Source organism: Mixophyes fleayi, chromosome 3 (assembly GCF_038048845.1).
Source record: "Mixophyes fleayi isolate aMixFle1 chromosome 3, aMixFle1.hap1, whole genome shotgun sequence".
Taxonomy (NCBI): domain Eukaryota; kingdom Metazoa; phylum Chordata; class Amphibia; order Anura; family Limnodynastidae; genus Mixophyes; species Mixophyes fleayi.
Window position 1 is genome coordinate 135,579,582 of NC_134404.1, and position 22,432 is coordinate 135,602,013.

A 22,432-nucleotide genomic window follows, 5' to 3' on the forward strand; every position below is an offset into this window, starting at 1 on the left:
ATTCAACTTTATGTGGCGTACAAATGTGAAGGGAGTGAAACACTAAATACAGAGTGTTAATGTGTCTTTAAGGTAGGGCCAAAAAACAACACTTCAATAAAAGTGAGTAGAGCAAAAATAAATAAATATAAAAAGCCTGCCCATTCTTACTGCAAGGTGTTTTAACAAGGGGTATGTAATAAACAATCTCTGGTTTCTACTTACCACACACACAGACAAGATTGTCTTTAAATGGCACAGATCCCAAACAACAATGACAGTACCAAATTCGGCAGACAGATCCGATATCTGTGGGGGAGATCAACAGGTAAAAAATTAAGCAATGAAAAGGGATAATATTTATTCATTTCACTACATTCTAGAGGTCTGTATGCAGTCCCGCCTCTAAGTAAACACAGTGGACTAAAGATTTAAACTCCGCAGCTAACCAAACACTTTTCCACTAACCTTCAACATAAAAACCACTAGCACAGTACATTAAGCCCTTTCAGCAGCAATAGAGATTTGTAGCTCACCAACACTTAGGTAAATATTTAAACATACTGAATGCTGAGCAAGGTACAGCAGTAAACATCAGATTAAAAGCATTTGACCATCTACGGTCTACTTACCCAGAACTGTGAAACTCCCAACAACACAGAAGTGCAAGCAAGGTATTTTTAACTACCACTGTAATTAGTTAATTAAATGCCGGTGAGTACGCCGGAGAGTATGCCGGACGAAGTCATTAAGAGCACACAGGTGCGTACGAATTAAATAAGTGTGTTTTTGCCTAAAAGTCACCTGCCATGTTAGCAAAGTAGATTCAATGTACGGTAAGTCGAGATTTAAACTATTATTACAGATGTAATTCATGCGCTTAGGTGTTAGTGCTGTGGCAATATTAAGGTAAAAATAGTTTTAACTATAATTATATTCTGTAGAAATCATTTACATGTATTAAATTACCATGTGCAAATTTTATATGTGACACTATAGTGTAGCGGTTATGTATTCCACCCACCAATACTAAGTGCAGGAGTTTGAGCCCACAGGTCAACCCGAAGCACAAAGCGATTTAGGAGCCTCCATTAAGCGTACTCACTAAAGTTTAACATTTATGCAAATGCTCGTAACATAGTGCAAGATACGCAACGCGCTCACATTTTTTTTTTATTATTTTTTTTTTTTTGGGGGGTGAAGTCTTTCAAGCTCCTGCTGCTTTACTCAAACAATTATTTTTCGTTATGTGTGTGTGTGTGTGTAGGGTTATGAATTTAATAGCACGTTATCCCTCATGCCGTTCATAATAAATGCAACCTGACAGATTTGTCAGGCCTAAGACAGCGATTCAGCTGACCGAAATAGTTAATGTGCAGTTTGGTGTGGGTGATTCAATCTGAAGTATACTTTAGTAGATAAAGAAATGACCTTGCAATGATAAGGTAATGAGTTTGACCCACGAATGATGCGTGCATGTGGCTTACCTTTGTTTTTTAGTGTATTTATTCCACTCTGTGACTTATCTAGGAGTGCTTTAGTATATAGTTTGGTGTGTAATCTGCCTCTATGTCATGTTGAACAGTGTGATCATTTACAACACAGCAAAGCAGTTGTTGGCAAAAACTGTATTGCAAGGACATAGTAAATCTGTACTGGCAAAAGTAGAAAAAGCTAAGTAAAAAAAAAATTAAATTTAAATTTGGAAACAATATTAATATACTTTTGGTTTCTAATAATCTACATGGATATATTTCAATATGCATAAATTTTTACTCTGCATGTACCAATTATTGCAGTGTATAATATTTGTAGGTCTTTTGACTTTTCACCATGTTTTAAGGAAACCAACTTATGATAGAAGTTGCTGCTTAGCTTTCATTGTTATTCTATTCTCTTGGCATAACCACTTGTACAGTGGCGTAGCAGTTAGCCAATCCACCTTGCACGGTTGCATACATGTGTTTGAGTCCTCACTAATTCACTTGTATCTTAGGGATCATTAATATCTTTACAATATTCATGTTGCTGTTAAAAGTGTCCCTCTGGTAATAGTACGCTTTGCTTCACTTAGCCATAATAATGTGTGTAAATGGAACAAATATAGTGTAGAGTTATTATATGTGGGTTTTTTTTTGTTTGTTTTAAAAAACCCACCATCAACAACTGTGAAATCAGGCATGTTAGATAATTGAGAGTAATGATAATGGGAGTTGATGAGAATCAAAAGAGATTTTTCAGAAATATTTACGCCAAAGTCGATTGTTTGTGCAACATTTTCACACAAAGAAAATAATTACCCATGCACTGTGCACTCGATTCCAACAGCCGGAATGAATGGGGAATGCACTCAGCCAACCATTACGACAGTGGAATGGAGTGTGCACTCCATTCCGGCAACTGTAATGAATGGGGAATGGAGTGTGCACTCCATTCCGGCAACTGTAATGAATGAGGAATGGAGTGTGCACTCCATTCTGGAAACTGTAATGAATGGGGAATGGAGTGTGCACTCCATTCTGGAAAGTGTAATGAATGGAGAATGGAGTGTGCACTCAATTCTGGCAACTGTAATGAATGGGGAATGGAGTGTGCACTCCATTCCAGCAACTGTAATGAATGGGGAATGGAGTGTGCACTCCATTTGGGCAACTGTAATGAATGTGGAATGGAGTGTGCACTCCATTCCGGCAACTGTAATGGATAGGGAGTGATAGTAGCAAATATATCTGCCTAGCATACCAAACTGCAGTGTAGAGGCCTATAAGAGCCAGGCCTCTTTACTAAAGAGGCAGCAAGCAGCATAGTGCGCTATATGCAGCTAATGAAATCAGCTGTTCCGACATTCCGGCAGTTCCAATTATAACCCTAAGGGTCTAAATATCATTATACATGTTAGACCTGGCAGTGGCATTTAGTAGAAAGACGTGTGTGTAAAGGCAAGAGGATTTTTTTTACAACACAATCACAGTAATGGAACATTGTATATATAATTTTTACATTTTTTTTTAACATTTCAGAATAAAAAAACAAATATTGATATGTGTGCTTGTTTAGCATATTTTTTTTTTTTGCTTTTCATACGCAGAGTATGCTTCTAAAGGCTTTTAACAGCTGTTTGCGCTAGGTGTTTTGGATTTAAACATGACCCAGTCCTTCCTTAACTTTTGTGAAAGATTTGAGACAGGAGTGACGTCAGCTTCACTTAACTGCACATAGGGAACGCCTACTGTTCTCAAGTGAAAAAGCATAATGCCTACCTTACTAAAATGCTATCTCATCTCCGCCCAGTCCGCGCTTACTCTCCGCCCATTCCCACCCCTTTGTTCTCAAGTGGTCAGCCGCCATCTCAAATATATTTGCCTTGTCCTTTGAGATTGCGTTGACTTTGAGTGCTGTACCTGCTGTGAATGCGCAGCGTATGTGGTGTTTTGCGCATCTCAAGTCGCGTTTCGCGCATGCGCAGAACAAATTAGCAGATGCGTATGCGTTTGTGTTCCTTGATGAATCGGGCCCTAAGTTCTTAACCAGGGTAACCCCAGGATGATAGGGTTAACCGACTGAGAAAGAACCAAGAAACTTGCTCAGAGTGAAGGACTCCTACCTCCATCTGTACCGGGGAGGTTGTGAGAGAAATGGAACCATTGGCGACTCTATATGTGATAAGGGAATCGTAGGAAGACGGCATTCTGACACCAATCTGGCAGAAATAAAGTTCCCTGTGGATCCCGAGTCCACGAAAGCCAATGTAGAATGTGGGCCCTCCGGGGACAACAGGGTAACAGACATCAGAAACAGACTCCTTCTGAGAAAAGGGAGGAAAGGACTGGGATCCTAGGTTGACCTCCCTACTATCACCTAGGAGGAGGCGTTTCCCGGCTTCTTAGAACAAACAGTGAGAAGGTGTCCAGGTTAACCACAATATAAACATAAATGATTCCTCATTTGTCTCTCGTACCTCGGGGCATAGATGAGAACCACCAATCTGCATCGGCTCCTCTGTGGATAGAGAAGGCATAAAATTAGGTGCCAGTCGAGGAAATGGTTGACGAGTGTGATCGCGTTTAAGTGCACGCTCTCTATGGCGAATATCCACCTTGATACAAAGGGATAAAAGGTCATTCAAACTAGAAGGAAGATCATGTGAGATAAGATCATCTTTCATACATTTATTGAGGTCAGAATGTTGCTATTAAAGCCTCATTGATCCACCGAAGTTCAGCAGCTAGGGTCCGAAATTGTACCGCGTATTGGCCAGCCATGAGAGAACTCTGACGAAGCCCTAGAAGTCCTGAGGCAGCAGGGGAAACCCGTCCTGGTTCATCAAACCCCTTTCTTTTACAGTTCCCGAATACACCTCCATAAGGCTGCGAAATGAGCCTTAGGTGGCCAAAATTTCTGATCGCATCAGACGATATGCAGAAAATAAATTGCAAAATATGGGGAAAAAATGTAAAAAAATAAAATTATTAAATGACCTTTATGGATAATGTTTATTTTTTCAAAATGCATAACTGTTTTTCTATTTCTAAATTTTCAAATTAATATAATCTTATCAAACAGAAACATTTGTGTGTGTGTCTTTATTAATATATTACAATTGCACAACATGTGGGTATTAGGCCAATAAAGAATGGAGATTTAAATAAAACATTAATAACATTTAAGGTAGATTGTTTCATTACTACATTATCATTTCAACATTTATATAGCACCACTAATTCTGAGTTGCTGTACAAAGAAGGCAATCTGTCCCAACAGACATTACAATGTAAAAGCCATAACACAGAAAGACACGGGTTAATTTGTTAGCAGCAAATTAAGCTACTAATATGTCTTTGGATTTTGTGAGGAAAGCCATGCCATCATGGTAGGGCACACAGATAAGGCAATGGGCAGAAATCAAACTCATAACACCGGCACTGGAAGGCAGAGGTGCTACACACTAAGCGACCGTGAAGTCCCTGTGTTGGCTGCAGTGTTTTTCTTTACAAGATGGGGACTTAACATACAAGCAGTAGAAGATGAAAAAAGGTTGGCAGTTTATAGTTGTAATTCCCAAAAAGGAACCTGTGCCCTCAACCAACAACCCCCACTCCCTCCAAAAGGTAGGACATTTGTAGTAATATCTTACACATAATGTGCCCTGGGGGCATGAATCATTAAGGAATGTATATGTCAAATGCCAAACCAAATTAACACCTTCCCAAAACCATCTTGCATTGAAGAGAGATCAGATTAAAATTTTAAAAAGAGTTTAGCGTACATTAACTTAGAATGTCAGAGTAATCCCACACAAATATGGAAGAGAACATACTCCACAAAGATAAAGCCATGGTTAGGAATTGAACTCATGACCCCAGTGCTATAAGGCAGAAGTGTGAGTAACTGAACCACCATGCTGCTCTACTGTGTTCTTCATTGATTTTTAGTAAAGCTGAGTATATAACATAACATACAAGCCATAGATGGCGAAAAAACAAGGTTTCAAGACAATGTTGCATTTAAGTCCAAGAAAGTCCCTTCAAAATCAAGCCAACCCCCTCTGAGTCTTAGGCCATTCATAGTAATAGATGTCAGCATGCACATAATAATGTGAACGTGACCTGTGGGGAACCATCCTTTTTTAAAGTAAAACATTGTAATAAATTAAAAATGCACCTTGCCCTAACAAAGCTGCATTTGAGGGGGAAATACATCTAAAATAAGAGGACAGATTTTTCATTGTGGTAGAGCGTGTAGTAGATCACGTTTGAACGACAGAGTAAAAATCAAGATAACAAGTGTTTGTGTATTACATGAAAACAAACCATTACTTTCCATATTAGCTAAATACTATCCTAATACTACCACTTGCAAAAACAAAACATAGATTAGTTTACCAAAAACTCCTTTTCTGTTTCTTTCATTAATGAATAAGGCCCACAAGCTGCACACAGATGCTACGGCCATGTTTGGTATTTGAACTCATGATGCCAGTGTTGTGAGACTGAAGTGCTAACCACTAAGGTACCCATGTAGAGCATATATTTTTGGCAAAAAGGAAGAGTGGCTGTGTTTTGCGTTTTTTTTTTTTTTTCATGAAAGTACTATTATCAAGCTCTTACATCTATTGCACACATGCTGTGTTGTTGATCTTCTAGCTCTATTCTATAGAATGTATTTATTTTTCTAAATGAACGTTTGCTTTAGTGGTTAACAAATCCACCTTCCAAAAATGGAGGCATAAGTTCGATTCCTGACTCATGCCCTTTCTCTGTGTGGAGGTTGTATGTATTCTCCTATGTATCGATTATGGAAGAGTACGCTACGCATTTTGTAATGGTCAGGACACAAATTTTTAGCATATATTAATTATAATATTTATATTCATGTTTATTTATGATAGCAAATCAGATGCATTTGCATCCACATGCCCTCAGTTCTACTCAAACACATTATACGATCTTTCATGTCAGTGATTAAAAATGTGTGTTGATATAACTGAGTAATGCTCTAAAATCATTTGTCCAAGGTAATCTAATTATATGAATGCTAATGCAAATAATAAGGTAGCAAGAATTCTATACTATATACACTCGATTGCGTTTTAACATTTGTAAACAAACTCTTTGCACTTCCCACATTTGCCGTTACATAAATAAGATACATAATATCTTTAAATAAGAAGCAGATCTTGAGAAGCAGATCCTAAGATGAACTAACTGCTTAAGATCCGTTGCATCTTATTTTTCATTGCGTAAAAGACTGGAGATGGGCTTGTCTTTGAACTTCCATTCCTTGTTGAATTCCAACTCTCTTATCTACCAGTTTCTTCTTAAAATACTCATCGCAACTTCCACACAAGATAAGAACAGTAATGAATCGGGCCCATTGTGTTTAAGGGGGTTGTTGGTCGAATAACATGTGGAGTAATGTTGATCCCTAAGTTGAGGAGGTGCTCTAGAACAAAAATGGTCTATTGGAGTGCCACAACATCTGCTCTGTATTTAAAGAATGTCACAAGTGCTAAGTGTCGCTTGTTTGGAGAGTTGAGGCCTCGTACATTTAGAGAAAGTATTTAAACTATAGGAGTCAGGGTGTACAAGTATTGAGGCCCCCTCAGAGGGGTATTGCTGACTTCTGGTGGGCTGTTGAAGAGGTAGTAGGTGGTTAACCTCCATTAAAAAAAGGATGTCTGCTCTTGGGGTATGGAAGGGAATGATGAAATGGAGGTAGAGAGAGAAAAGCAAAGAAAAAACAAATTAACCCAGTGCTTGGGTTAGCATATTTGCCTGATTCGGAGGGAAGCGGCAAAATGAGGCGGGTGTGAAGCCTGTAGTGGAGCCGTCCCCCAAACATATCCAAAAGTATGAAGGTAGATCTAGGGAGGCACCCTGGATAAAACTGAAAAGGGAACACAAGGAATGGGTCTAGAAATTCAATCTCTAATAAACAACAACCAAATAATCCTAACGGTGATGGAAAACAGGGCAACACCTAAAAAAAAGATGGTGAAATAGTATAAAAGAGACTTCTATACACTTAAATGTTAAATTGGTATTCGTATGAAAATGAGTCACATCAACTAAACATTGGCATCCAAACTGGGCGCTAGCATAGCCATTGGGGCCAGACCAAGCAGAAGGGGGAGAGGCATAACAATACAGTGGGCCTATACATCACTGAATTTAGCCAAATTCCCATCCACCCGGTCCACAGCCCCCAGGGGGTCACGCTCATTAAACAGAATAAGTTATTAAGAGATACAGAGTTATAAACTATAGAAAATTAGATTCTAATATAAACTATAAAATATGAAATATAAAATCTGAAATATGTAGCATAGAATATTAAGGTCCCAGAGCAGAAGCAGACTATGACATCTGGAAACTGTAGTGCAGTAGTATAAATAACAAACAAAAGATTGACAGAATTGCAGGCAATACTTATACAAGTGGATCAGGCCAATAAGTCTTATCAGGAGTGTTGTGTGGTATGCACAAGGCCTAAGTCAAAGAGTAACTTGTGTAACCTCATTAACATTGGCTAGAAATCACAAGGAGAGTTCTCACAATATAACCGAGCCTGAGCTGTTCCTGTAGATGGGTGAACAATATTGGAAAAAGTCCATACCAGCCCAGAACTGTATCAAGTGGGCCCCACGGTTGACCATTCAGATGGTATTCGGGCCTGAGGTTGGGTGGAGTTGAGAATGCAGGTAATATCCCACTCCTTCAGCAGCTGAACACCTTCTTCAGGGGTAACAATGACATGCATGGAGTTGTTTCTCTGAACAATGAGTTTTACAAGAAAGCCCCATCTGCATGGGATATCATTGTCATGAAGTGCTGTTGTAACTGTTTGGAATGATCGTCTATTGAGGATGGTTGCTGCAGAGAAGTCTGGTTATAGTCGGCCAGGACAGACGAGTTCTCCGCAGCTAGATCTGATCGTAGGAGCTGTTGTTTGATTTTGAAAAAGTGCATCCGGAGTAGTGTGTCCCTTGTTCGTGGGCCCGTATATTTTCTCGGTTTAGGTAGGCTGTAGACTCTGTCAATAAGGAGGTCTCTGTCCAAAGCTGAAGGTAGTAGCTTACGAAACAGTGATAGGACATAAGAATGTAAATCTGCATTGACCACGGATTCTGGTATACCTCTGATTGATGATCGTCTATCAGGGCGTTATGACATGTCACAACCTCTCCCATTTTTTGGTCCAGATGGTTAGCGTGTTCCCTGATTTTCTCTAATTCGCCTGTAAGTTAAGGGATAGCTATCTTTATTGTTGGGGTCAGTTCTGTATTTTGAGCGGCGAGCACCTGTTGCATCGTTCTGATCGTGAGAGGGGTGTTGGGAGTGAGTGGTGTGGACGAGGAGGAGAGGGATGCCATAGGGTCAGGACACACAGAGATCCTAGATTCCGCAGACACGGGGGACTTGGAAGAGTTGGAAGCCTTTTTGACTTTGGCTGAAGCCAAAGGTTTGAAATAGTTAACAGTAGGTAAAGATTTTGTACCTTTAAGCTTCAGAGGACCCATCTTAATAGCCTTCAGAGGCAGTTCGAATCAAAGTAGTATTAGTACAGGTGTGGCAGAAAGTTGTATCCAGTTGCCGGGGTTGATCGGAGATGATGTTAAATAGACATGGGTGGGGAGTGCGTCAGAGTTGTCACTTGTTAGACATCTTTAGGTAAGGACACCGCAATTCTTTCAGTCTATAAAATACTCAATGCATGGTTTTTCTAAGAGTGGCTGTGGAGCAGAACTATGGGTGCTATAGAAAGTGACGTGATCCTCCTAGCAACTGTCCAGAATCTGCCGGCAGAATCTGTAAGTAACCATGGGTTCTCGAGATAATATGAGCTGGTGGCTGCACTTTAATTTTTAAGTGAGTATAATTGCAAGCTCCTCTATTTAAATTACAGCAATGACTGGAGTAATATTGTTCAGCCACTAGGTGGTGGCAGAAACACTCAGAGAAGGCAGCGGTATTGTGGAACTACTTCACTTGAAAGGAGATAAAGTAGTGATTTATCCAGATCTCGAGGGGGGGTGGGGACGCTATCTCATCTGTCAGCCAGGTAGGCTTGTCAGCACCGGAAATGAAGCAGGTTAATGAAATTAACTTCCGGTATGTGATATCTATGTATTCAAGTGCAGCCGTGATATCTATGCATTCAAGTGCAGCGGGGGAACAGGTTGCCTCAAGTGGAGGGCATAAATAAGTGGGCAGAGAGACAGATGAAATTCCAATTACTTGAGATCGGGTAGGGCCCCAGACCAGAGAACAGGCAGAGTCAATGTGCCGTGCAGCAAGATGTTGGGGATGGTATCCGTGTCTTTCCCCGCCTAGTAGAAGAGGGAGGCCCGTGGTGCCGATGTGATGGGCAAAGTAGGTCTTACTCAACAGTCTAAGAGGCTGACAGTTATAGTGTCCAGAGCGCTCAGCCTCCCTTCATTGTGGCTATTAATGCCCATTAAGGAACCACACACAGCTGGGCTGCTTGTGGGCTAAATGTGTCTCAAAATGTGCTGTTTTTATATGCAGAGGGTATTGTCGGGGGTTTAACTCTGCTACTGACCCATGTGTGTGACGGTCTCTCCGGGTCCAAGTCTTGATGGTGGCAAGCAGAGCTGTCAGCAGTCGGCACACAGCGACCGCTGCACACAACTATCGTCACCTCTAGAGCCCATCCAGAAGCATGCTTGATCTGTGTCTCACTGCAAAACGAAACAACTCTCTTCCAGCAGAAGGGCCCAAACGCCGGGTCAATTCCAAGAAAACAGCAGCGTCTCTACCGTGGCCACCAGGAGGCATCTCTTTTGCACCAAAATCTTCACCTCGATCTAGAGTGGCAATAACACCGCTCAAGGGATGAAACAGGTCTCCAGCTCAAACGCAGGGGGTCCACAATCCAGACAGGTAGTGACTATATCGTGTTTGTGGGGTTACAGACAAAATACGCCGAAAGGAAGCTCATGGTGATCGGAGCTATGAGCAGACATGTTCAGCCATATTGACTGCTAAACCACCCACTCTAGTGGATTCTTTTTTTATAGTCGCCACAGAATCTTCTTCCATTGTTAATTTCTGTATCTGTATAACTACACATTTCATTGCATATTTTTCTTTCTGTAAATAGATGTCAAAGCTTTACTAATCATTATTGTTACTGTTAATTAACTAACACCATTTACTAACTAGCTTTACAAAGTTTCAATAACCACTTTTAATACTCACTTTTTTTTAATGTTGGCTTTGATTTGCTTGAGCCTTCTTTGCTCCTTGTTCTTTAGGTCAGACTATCTTTCTTGAATCTGGTACTTTGTTCTATTTTACTGAGTTTATCTCTAAGGAGATTTAGGAGCTTCTGCATAATTAGTTCCTTTCGGTAATTGACTTTTCAGTATTTCCTCTTTTGACAGTCACAGTAGTGCAGGTCCAGCACTTTCACCATCATTTCCATCTCCTTTGGAGTCATTGGCTTAGCACTTTTAACCTCCTCCAATTGCATTTCTTCTTCTTCTTCTTCTTTCTTCTTTCTTCTTCGTTCATTGTTGGTATGGACCAATCACAGCAGCTGTAGTTGCGGAGTGGAGCACTGTAGGTGAACGTATATTCGTCTATAACCCTCGTGTTTGCAACTGTGTTGGAAAAATTTAGGCTGAAGTTTCCCTAGCATACAAACGTATACAATTATTTCTTTACCTTATTTAATTGTTACTAAAGCAAGTTCTTTCTAGCATGAGAGTTTGTGTATTTGTTTTTGGGGTGTGTTTGTAGATATGACAAAACATGTTATTTTTTTGTAGGAAAACATTAAAGATGGCATCTGACAAAACTGAAGAGCTCATGAAGGACTTCAATGAGTCGTGCAGGTCCCATCCCTGCCTGTGGAAAACAAAATCCAAAGAGTACTCCAACAGGCAGAAGAGGATCTTGGCTTTGGATGAAATGGTGAAAGTGAACCTTTCCGATTCTCCAGGATCAACTGTAGAGTGGGTCAAGGGTTAGATTCAAAACATGTGGACAGTCTTTAAAAAGAAGCTTAATAAGGTGGAGGCCTCAAAAAGATCAGGGGCAGGGACTGAAGATGTTTATGTGCCCAAGTTGTGGTACTTTGACCTACATTTCACCTCTGATGAAGAAACTGCAAGACAGTCTACCTGCAACATGGAAATGGAGAGCAGCTCCTCACCTGACATTCAACAATCTGATGTCATACCAGCAAGTGGCATAGTGTCAAGATCTGCCTGCTAGCTTATGCATTAAATGCTGCTTTGCCTGGCAGCTCCTGCCTTTTGTCCTTATTAGTTGTATTGCAGCAGTACCTCTGATTACCAGAGGTGCTGCTATTGTGCCTTTCTTGTTTGCATTAGGGGTTAACTTGTTCACTAATTATCCCATGCACCTGGGTGTGTTCTCATTTCCCCTATGTATACCTGTCTCCCCCAGCATTCCCTGCTGGTTATTGATGTTATACTCTGTGGTCACCTTCTCCTGCTGTGCTCCTGGGTTTATGCTGCTTGAGATCTCTACTTACACTGTGCTGACCTGTTTCATCTGTGAACCTGGTATTTGCCTCTGCATTTTCCTGTACTTGCTGTCTGGAATCTTTCCACACCTCCTGTTTACCTGCAACTGCTGTATACCTGGTAATTACTGCAAGCTCATTATTACATCATCTGTTCTGACTCTTCAGCAATAAACTTAAATGTTTTTTCACCTTATTCATGACTCCTTAGCTGTATTCCTGCATTGATTCGTGACACATAGTATGTATATCGCAAAAAGAGAAAGAGAGGTGGGCTCCGCACTAGATCAAGGACCATCCTCAATGGTCACATTGTCTAAAACAATGTGCACCAATAATGAAGGGGTGCTTCTAACAACAATAATAGTATATTATTATTATGTATATTATGTTAAGTGACCGAATTCCCATGACTAAGCCTTGAGGCGAAACGTACGTCAGGTTTACGCTTAACACAGGGAACTAGTGACTCAAATGTGAGTTTAGGTGTGTGTGAATGAGTTCATATTTTTGGTGTTTGGTCACTCCATATAGAAAAGAAATATAACCACCAAAAGGATTTTGATCCTAATCGTAAACAATATATGTGTGAATGTGTGCCTTTGCTCGTGGACAATAGCGAAGATACTGATGATCTATTAAATTGTAGAGCAACATTAGGCAACACATATGGCATGTTCTGCCATATGATTAAGTACTAAAACATTGGCAGATTAATCATGCTTGTATATATGAAGGTGGCAATTTATTATTGATACTTTGAGCAGTCTGTAGACATCCTACACTATTTAGAAGAAGACGGTGAACATTTCCTAGTATTTTGTCTAAGTTAATTCATGCTCAATATTGATTAGAGCTTTCTATAAATGGAGATGATTTAATCTCTGTAAAAACACATTAAGCACCACTACTAAAAATTACAACTATACAATATCATATTGGAGAATTTGATAAGAAACTTATTATACTATAATATTTCCAATAATATCTAAGATCTCCATTTAGAAATCATAGTAACTCCTTTATACTATTATCAGACCATTGTTATACGAATCACAATTTTTCCCCAAATATCGATCATTTGACTTTAACCACACAGTCCCGCCTCAGGGTCCATATTTTATTCACTTTATTTTTCTTTCTGTTACCTATATTTTTAACATAATTCGCCTATCAGTACTTTTTGAGTGCTTTTTTAAATGTATTCTCAATAAAGATTAAAAATTGTAATTACACCGTTTGAATAGGACCGGAGTGCTCTTTTGCTCAACCTATTTTCCCTTTCATATGGCATAGTATAACCATAAAATATTGTTAATGCATAAAATATTTTCCATTTCGCTGACAATGAAAGTTATTCAATGTAACATACAATACGAATGTATATACATTACACAATGTCAGTCTGCCAGGACACAGTACCCTCACCATTAAAATATTAAATTAGCCTCCCTGTTTTACTTTGCCAAGTGGCTGGAATTCCTCATCTGTGAAGTCTCCAATGGTGTCAACCCTAATACTTCCTCTACTGTTAAATAATTTTTAATAATACTAGGTGTGCTGCACACACTTGTGCTTATATGCCTAATAAAGTTGTGTAGGACACAACAAGCCATCACTATGGTGGAATAAAAAATCCTAAATCTGTTGCTCAATATATCAAAAGCATTTTCCACAACTTGCCTAGATCTTGACAATCTATAATTAAAGATCCTCCTTTTTGGTGTTAGACTTTTTTTTGGAATAAGGTTTTAATATATTGTTATGCAGTGCAAAGGCTTAATCAACAACAAAAACAAAATTTAGTTTAAATTGTGTTTCGGTGTGTGGTGGCAAATTCAGTGACTTGTTTTTTGTTTATCATGGAAGGGTGTCTGCTCCAATGTATCACCATCTGACACTTTACCATTTTTACCTACTGCCACAAATAGAAATTCATATTTGGCATTCACTATGACCACTAAAATAATGCTGAAGAATCCCTTGTAGTTAATAGGATCCACTTTTTAAGGGTGGCATAATTCTCACATGCTTGCCATTTATGGTGCATCAACAATTCCAAGAAGTTGCCATTCCTCAACCATTGCAGGAAACTATAGGAGAAAGATTGTTGTAATGTTAAATCAATACATGCATGCATTAGCATACTAACTAGTTGTCACGGGCACTAGGAGTCTTTACCCAGGGATCACCAGATGGTAGGCTTACCAGAGCAATGTAGATGGTAATAGGGTACTCTGGTAGCTGGGTGATCACGGAACATGAAATGATGGCCGATGAGATGCTCAGGAAAGTCTATGACTAGCAACACTGGTAATAATGAGATAATAATACACAAGGAACTGTATGGACAAGGACACGTGAAGGTAGTCAGTGGTCTGCGATAGCAAGTTGTACCACTGCTATAGTGAGGAGGAATGTCCAACAGAAACAAGGAGGTGATGAGAGTCAGCGGTCTGCGGGTAGCAAGTTGTACCGCTGTCTGAGTGAAGGAATGGAATCCAAGTGGAGGTATCCAGGTAGTCAGTGGTCTGCGGTAGCAAGTTGTACCACTGCTATGTGAGAGGAGGATGGAACAGGTGATACCGGAAACAGGGATCAGTGGTCTGACATCAGCAAGTTGTACCACTGAATATATATGTGAGGAGGTGCACAGGGGAAGGCTGCAACACAGGATATACAGAGGCACCTAATACACGATCCACAGTAATATGCACAATATAGATATATATATATAGAAATGACTGAGCAGGTCTGCAATCAGAAAGTCTCTTGAAGTAGTCCAGCACAATGATAACACAGTCAATGATGGCAATAGACTCAGCGGATAGCAGACTCCAGAGAGAACCAAACACAGTCCAGCAAGATATGCAATACACAGCACAGTCAATGAGAAGTATGCATACCGTGGTTCAGCAGTAGCAGTCAGATGGGATAGTAGCGGTACCTGAGCGGCTAGAGGCCGACTGGATCGAAAGTCCCTGGACAGGTGAGGCAGAGGTCTAGCAGGTGCAGCGCACAGGTGAGTAGACCAACAGAGACACGAATCCACAGGAGTCAGCAACACGTGGAACTGGACTCATAGGAGACCCAGGAGAATGGAGATGATCCAGCAGAGGGTAGAAGATGAGATACAAATCCAGTGCTGACAGGAGGGTAGAGACCAGTGGAACACGTGAAGGCGTGGAGAGTGGATCAGCAGGAGATGGACGATAGCGCTGACCACAGCGGCAGGACTCAGCGGCACACGGAGGTAACCAGTAGCAACCACAGGAACCAACAGCGATGGGAAACAGGAGTGCAACGCAGGGCAGGAGCTGTAGATCACGAAGTGTAGCAGATGGTAATGAAAGCGGCAGTCTCGAGGAAGACACAGCAAAGATGAGATGAGACTGTAGTGCACGGAGGCAGCGGATAGTAGTCAGCTGGCAGTCACGATGATGGACACAGGCGAGTTGCCAGCAGGAGACTGTAGTGCACGGAGGCAGCGGATAGAAATCAGCAAACAGACTTGATGAGAAGCAGGTGAGTGAAGTAATAGCTGGAGTGCACGGAGGCAGCGGATAGCAATGAGCAAACAGTCACATTGATATAAAATAACGTTGAAGTGGTTTAGAAGACTGTAGTGCACGGAGGCAGCGGATAGGAATCAGCAACAGTCATGATGATACAGTTGATGGTAGAAGTGGTATGGAAGACTGTAGTGCACGGAGGCAGCGGATAGGAATCAGCAAACAGTCCTGATGATACAGTTGATGGTAGAAGTGGTATGGGAACCACAGGAATAGAAGTGGCTTGGAAACCACAGGAATCAGCAGCGCTGAATACACGAGGAATACAGGAACACCTTCAGAGACTCATGAGGAATGAGACTCCAAGATCAGGCAACGTGGTGTTGACCACAGGTGCTTAATATAGGGAGGTTGCCTGATCTGCCAATTGAGTTAAAGGGGTATACACTGAAGTATAGAAAAGGGCTGCGCATGCGCAGACCCTCAGGATGGTGGACGACCACGGTTCCTAAATGTCCGGGAAGAGGCACTCACGGTCCGGTGAGTGACAGTACCCCCCCTTTTAAAGGTGGGCACAGAACGCCTGGAACCGGGCTTGTCCGGATTTTTGGAGTAAAACTTCTTCAAAAGGGCAGGAGCATTAAGATCTTCAGCTTTGATCCAAGAGCGCTCCTCAGGACCAAAGCCCTTCCAATGAACGAGGAAGTGGAGGACTCCTCGCGAAATTTTTGCATCTAGTACCTCGGTAATCTCAAAATCCTCCTCCTGATGAACTTGAACTGGCTGCGGAGCTGAGGGAGGAGTTGAAAAACGGTTGATAATAAGAGGTTTGAGCAAAGATACATGGAAGGCATTAGAAATCCGAAGACTCTTAGGAAGAAGGAGTTTCACACATACTGGATTGATAACTTGAATGATCCTATATGGACCAATAAAACGAGGGGCGAATTTCATGGATGGAACCTTCAAACGAATATTTTTTGTGGATAACCAGACACGATCTCCAATTTTTAGTGGTGGAATAGCCCGCCTCTTCTTATCAGCGAAAGATTTATATTTGATAGATGTCTTCTTTAAACAGGTTTTGACCTGAGACCAGATATTTTTAAAGGTCTGACAAACAGTTTCCACCGCAGGAACTTGGGTGGGCAGGAGGGCAGGAAATTCCGGAAAAGACGGATGGTGACCGTGAACCACCAGCACTTGACTTTTTGAAGATGACTCCTGAGATCCATCTTCAACGTCCGATGACGTCATGAACGCCCGATGAGGAGGAAGGCGTTCAGACTGAACTTTATCACACAGATCCGTAGATGAAGGATCTTGTGGAGGAGGACCTGGTGGAATAGACGAATGCTGTCTTTTGAATGAAACCACTTGGGAGAGACAACGATGATGACATTCAGTTCCCCAAGATGTAACTCGAGGAGTGCGCCAGTCAATCTGGGGAGAGTGACACTGAAGCCATGGAAGGCCTAAGACAATCGGACTTGTCGTAACAGGAAGGATCAAAAACGATATTTCTTCATGATGCAGGGCACCAATCTGAAGGGTTACTGGAGACGTACTGAGCCACAGTGCGAGATCCTTGGCGAAGACGGAGAATGCTGGATGCAGCGGAAATGACACGACCTGGTTCATCGAATACACTTCGGAACGTGGAAATAAACTCGGCACTATCCTGTAACAATGGATCGTTTCTTTCCCACAGAGGGGAAGCCCATGCGAGAGCTTGTCCAGAAAACAATGAAATAAGATAGGCCACTCTGGAACGATGGGTAGAAAAATTTTGAGGTTGGAGCTCAAAATGAACTGAGCATTGAGTAAGAAAACCCCTACAAGTTTTGGGGTCTCCATCGTATTTTGACGGAGTAGGCAGGTGAAGCGTGGAAGCTGTAAACACCTGGGATGGCACTGGGGAAACGGAGGAAGGCACAGGAGCATCAACAGTAGTTGTGGCATCTTGTACAGACGGTCTTTGGGAGGCTAAGGCCTGGTAACACCGCAGTAAATGCCGTTGGCGAACTTCCTGTTGCTCAATACGAGTAACCAGATGCCGCAGCATCTCTTTGGCTGTAGGTTCCGTATCTGGGTCTGTCATGGCCTGATCTTACTGTCACGGGCACTAGGAGTCTTTACCCAGGGATCACCAGATGGTAGGCTTACCAGAGCAATGTAGATGGTAATAGGGTACTCTGGTAGCTGGGTGATCACGGAACATGAAATGATGGCCGATGAGATGCTCAGGAAAGTCTATGACTAGCAACACTGGTAATAATGAGATAATAATACACAAGGAACTGTATGGACAAGGACACGTGAAGGTAGTCAGTGGTCTGCGATAGCAAGTTGTACCACTGCTATAGTGAGGAGGAATGTCCAACAGAAACAAGGAGGTGATGAGAGTCAGCGGTCTGCGGGTAGCAAGTTGTACCGCTGTCTGAGTGAAGGAATGGAATCCAAGTGGAGGTATCCAGGTAGTCAGTGGTCTGCGGTAGCAAGTTGTACCACTGCTATGTGAGAGGAGGATGGAACAGGTGATACCGGAAACAGGGATCAGTGGTCTGACATCAGCAAGTTGTACCACTGAATATATATGTGAGGAGGTGCACAGGGGAAGGCTGCAACACAGGATATACAGAGGCACCTAATACACGATCCACAGTAATATGCACAATATAGATATATATATAGAAATGACTGAGCAGGTCTGCAATCAGAAAGTCTCTTGAAGTAGTCCAGCACAATGATAACACAGTCAATGATGGCAATAGACTCAGCGGATAGCAGACTCCAGAGAGAACCAAACACAGTCCAGCAAGATATGCAATACACAGCACAGTCAATGAGAAGTATGCATACCGTGGTTCAGCAGTAGCAGTCAGATGGGATAGTAGCGGTACCTGAGCGGCTAGAGGCCGACTGGATCGAAAGTCCCTGGACAGGTGAGGCAGAGGTCTAGCAGGTGCAGCGCACAGGTGAGTAGACCAACAGAGACACGAATCCACAGGAGTCAGCAACACGTGGAACTGGACTCATAGGAGACCCAGGAGAATGGAGATGATCCAGCAGAGGGTAGAAGATGAGATACAAATCCAGTGCTGACAGGAGGGTAGAGACCAGTGGAACACGTGAAGGCGTGGAGAGTGGATCAGCAGGAGATGGACGATAGCGCTGACCACAGCGGCAGGACTCAGCGGCACACGGAGGTAACCAGTAGCAACCACAGGAACCAACAGCGATGGGAAACAGGAGTGCAACGCAGGGCAGGAGCTGTAGATCACGAAGTGTAGCAGATGGTAATGAAAGCGGCAGTCTCGAGGAAGACACAGCAAAGATGAGATGAGACTGTAGTGCACGGAGGCAGCGGATAGTAGTCAGCTGGCAGTCACGATGTTGAACACAGGCGAGCTGCAAGCAGGAGACTGTAGTGCACGGAGGCAGCGGATAGTAGTCAGCTGGCAGTCACGATGATGAACACAGGCGAGTTGCAAGCAGGAGGCTGTAGTGCACGGAGGCAGCGGATAGTAGTCAGCTGGCAGTCACGATGATGAACACAGGCGAGTTGCCAGCAGGAGACTGTAGTGCACGGAGGCAGCGGATAGAAATCAGCAAACAGACTTGATGAGAAGCAGGTGAGTGAAGTAATAGCTGGAGTGCACGGAGGCAGCGGATAGCAATGAGCAAACAGTCACATTGATATAAAATAACGTTGAAGTGGTTTAGAAGACTGTAGTGCACGGAGGCAGCGGATAGGAATCAGCAACAGTCATGATGATACAGTTGATGGTAGAAGTGGTATGGAAGACTGTAGTGCACGGAGGCAGCGGATAGGAATCAGCAAACAGTCCTGATGATACAGTTGATGGTAGAAGTGGTATGGGAACCACAGGAATAGAAGTGGCTTGGAAACCACAGGAATCAGCAGCGCTGAATACACGAGGAATACAGGAACACCTTCAGAGACTCATGAGGAATGAGACTCCAAGATCAGGCAACGTGGTGTTGACCACAGGTGCTTAATATAGGGAGGTTGCCTGATCTGCCAATTGAGTTAAAGGGGTATACACTGAAGTATAGAAAAGGGCTGCGCATGCGCAGACCCTCAGGATGGTGGACGACCACGGTTCCTAAATGTCCGGGAAGAGGCACTCACGGTCCGGTGAGTGACACTAGTTTACATTCTATTTTTATTACACAGCCAGCTGTTCTATCAGAAGCCTGATTCTGTGATGTGGCAGAGCAATGAGGGACAACGCCGCATGTCACCCAACTGACAGAAGACAGCCAGGAAAGCATAGACCTACCCACATGGCTAACCACAGATGGACCCACACAGGACACTGCTAAAGCCAGCTAGTCACAAGGGCATCAAACTAGCAGGAGGGGGAAAAAAGGTACGTGACCTTGAACAAAGCGACTCGCTTACTAGAATATTGATAGAGTCTACAGCACAATTAATGTCAATGGAGCCACACTGGCAAAAAAATGAGAAGGTTATATATTGAAATGCAAAAGGAGATAGAATATTTAGTTAATGATAGGATTTATAAGGCATAGAGGGGGGATCTCTCACAAGAGCATAGGCATTTTCAGCTGGTCCAATCTCAAATATTCCATCTGATACCACTCCACAGGCAATATCTTATCATGGGAAGCCAAACAAGTACCCCTCCTGCCTACAGGACTTCTACACCACTGCACTACTTGGAAAATAGCGAACATTACCATTATGAACAGCTGTGACAACTGTGAGATTTTTATTATACTAAAGTTTTGTTTTTAAGTTTTCGTATGTTTTATGTGTGCCCTATTTTACTTAAAATATTAGTTTGAGCTTTCCCATCTTCAGTCCATCTCTGCTGTGCAGAGATGTGTTTCATGTCCTGACAGCCTATAGGCCCAAATCTGCACCTCCCATGCTGCCATTTAGTGGAAGCGCATGTTTGCCCTCAATTCTCATAAATATTCATTTGGGCTTTCCCATCTTTAAACAATCTCTGATGTGCAGAGATGGGTTCCATGTCTCGGACAGTCTATAGCCCCAAATCAGCACTCACTGCTACCTTCTATTGTATGCTGGCATACAGTGGAATAGCTTTCTGCTTGTAAAATGTATATATTTTGTTTGTGTTGTTTTTAGTACGTTATGTTCTGTTTCTATTTTAATTTTATGTTTGTTTAAAATCTGACTATTTCTTTCAGCAACCTTCATATATTGTCCATGCAGAACTTGTACATAGTGGTGGGATTCAAATAAATTTACAACTGGTTCTCTACCCTAATGACCGTTTTAAGTATACAAAAAGATATCAATATCAAGAGGCAGTTATCTAGTCAAACCCAGGTGTGCGTGTGTATATAAAATATTTCTTATTTTATGCTGCTAATATCAAGATAATAATAGTAATGAGTCATGTTATGTCACACAGTAAAGCCCCCATTTCAAATTAAGCCACAGTAATGCCCCCAGTTCATATTATGCCACAGTAATGCCCCTCTTCTTCACACTCTGCCATGCTGCTTTTGCCTCCCTTCACTCTCTGCCATGCTGCTTCTGCCCCCCATCACACTCTGCCCTGCTGCTTTTGCTCCCCTTCACACTCTGCCATGCTGCCTTTTCTCCCCCTTCACACTCTGCCATGCTGCCTTTGCTCCCCATTGCTTCCGTTCCTTCACTTACCTTTTCTATCTTCTCTTTTCTTCTCTTCTTGCTTGCAGACTTCTCTCTGCGCCGCTCCTCAATGAACATCAGGTGTGATGATGTCAAGCCCGACATTCAGTGCGGACGAAGCAGGGAAGAGGAGTGCCGAAGCCGCGGACTGGTCAGTTTCTTTTTATTTTGGTTTTTTTAAGGGAGCCTCCCCCCACCAACGAAGAGGGTGGACACAGCCTATAGTCACCGGTTCGCTGAACGGAGCCTAAAATTAGGTATCGGTTCTGGAGAACCGGTGAGAACCGGCTAAATCCCACCACTGCTTGCACGATAGATTCAAGTCTCGTGTATGATCATACCTGGGGCTTGCGCTGAAATTGCTGTGCTGTATTTGAGATCAACCAGTGTCCTTCCTGTGGCCAAAATTCTTAGGTTGGCAACCAGTCTCTGCTCTGCAGATATGTGTCTCCTAAATGGGTGTCCTCCTTTTTAATGAGTGGAGTGACAAGCTGGAGCAGTTCCTGGAATGTTGGATCACTCATCTGCAGGAAATTCCTGAAGTCATCTGGATTATTGTGCCGTATCTCCTGTAGCAGGGGCATATGGGAAAAGAAGTCTCTCCTCTGGAACCACTCCTTGGTCCAACAAGTACCATTCTTTCTTCTTCTTTACCTCCGGGTCTGTGCTTGCAATGTTCTTGCCATAGTGAGAAGCAACAAATCACAAGCTTTCTGTCCATTTATTGTGGCCATGAAATTACAATAAATCTTAGTAATTGTGCAGTTATGAATGGAGTTACACTATACACAAAGCTGTACAATCTAATGAATGGTGATGTTGTATTTCTTTTTCCAGAATCTATTTGTGAGTATTGTGTGCGCTGAGGTTTTATATAAATTTGTTTAGAATATTGCTGCTGTAAGGTCATATATCTGTACAGTTTGTACGGAGTCACGATCTTTTGAGACGATGTTACGACTGAGAAAAATTACAGACCGGATGCTACGTTGTGTAAAAATAATTTAAAACATGTATAGTGTGTACTCATGAATCACCATGCTGTTTGGAACTTCAGTCGTTGGTAAAATCATTATAGAAAATATATCTGTCAAAAACTTTGCAATGTGTACCCAGTCTAAACAATGGATGTGGAGATATTGTTTTTAATTTAAATTTTGTACATTTTTTTATTAGGTAAATGTGAATTTTGATTTTATTAATAGGAAGTTATTTTCTCTTGAGTATTTGACTGCATATACACAACATAATA

The 22,432-nt window shown here is 42.0% G+C and overlaps 1 long non-coding RNA gene across 1 annotated transcript; it reads left to right on the forward strand.

The window, feature by feature from the left end:
* The first annotated feature begins 602 nt into the window (after window positions 1-602).
* Window positions 603-4,545, forward strand: LOC142142785 (uncharacterized). The gene is made up of 2 exons (XR_012689329.1): window positions 603-741; window positions 4,049-4,545. It is a non-coding gene; the product is annotated as an uncharacterized LOC142142785 (long non-coding RNA).
* Window positions 4,546-22,432: the final 17,887 nt, after the last annotated feature.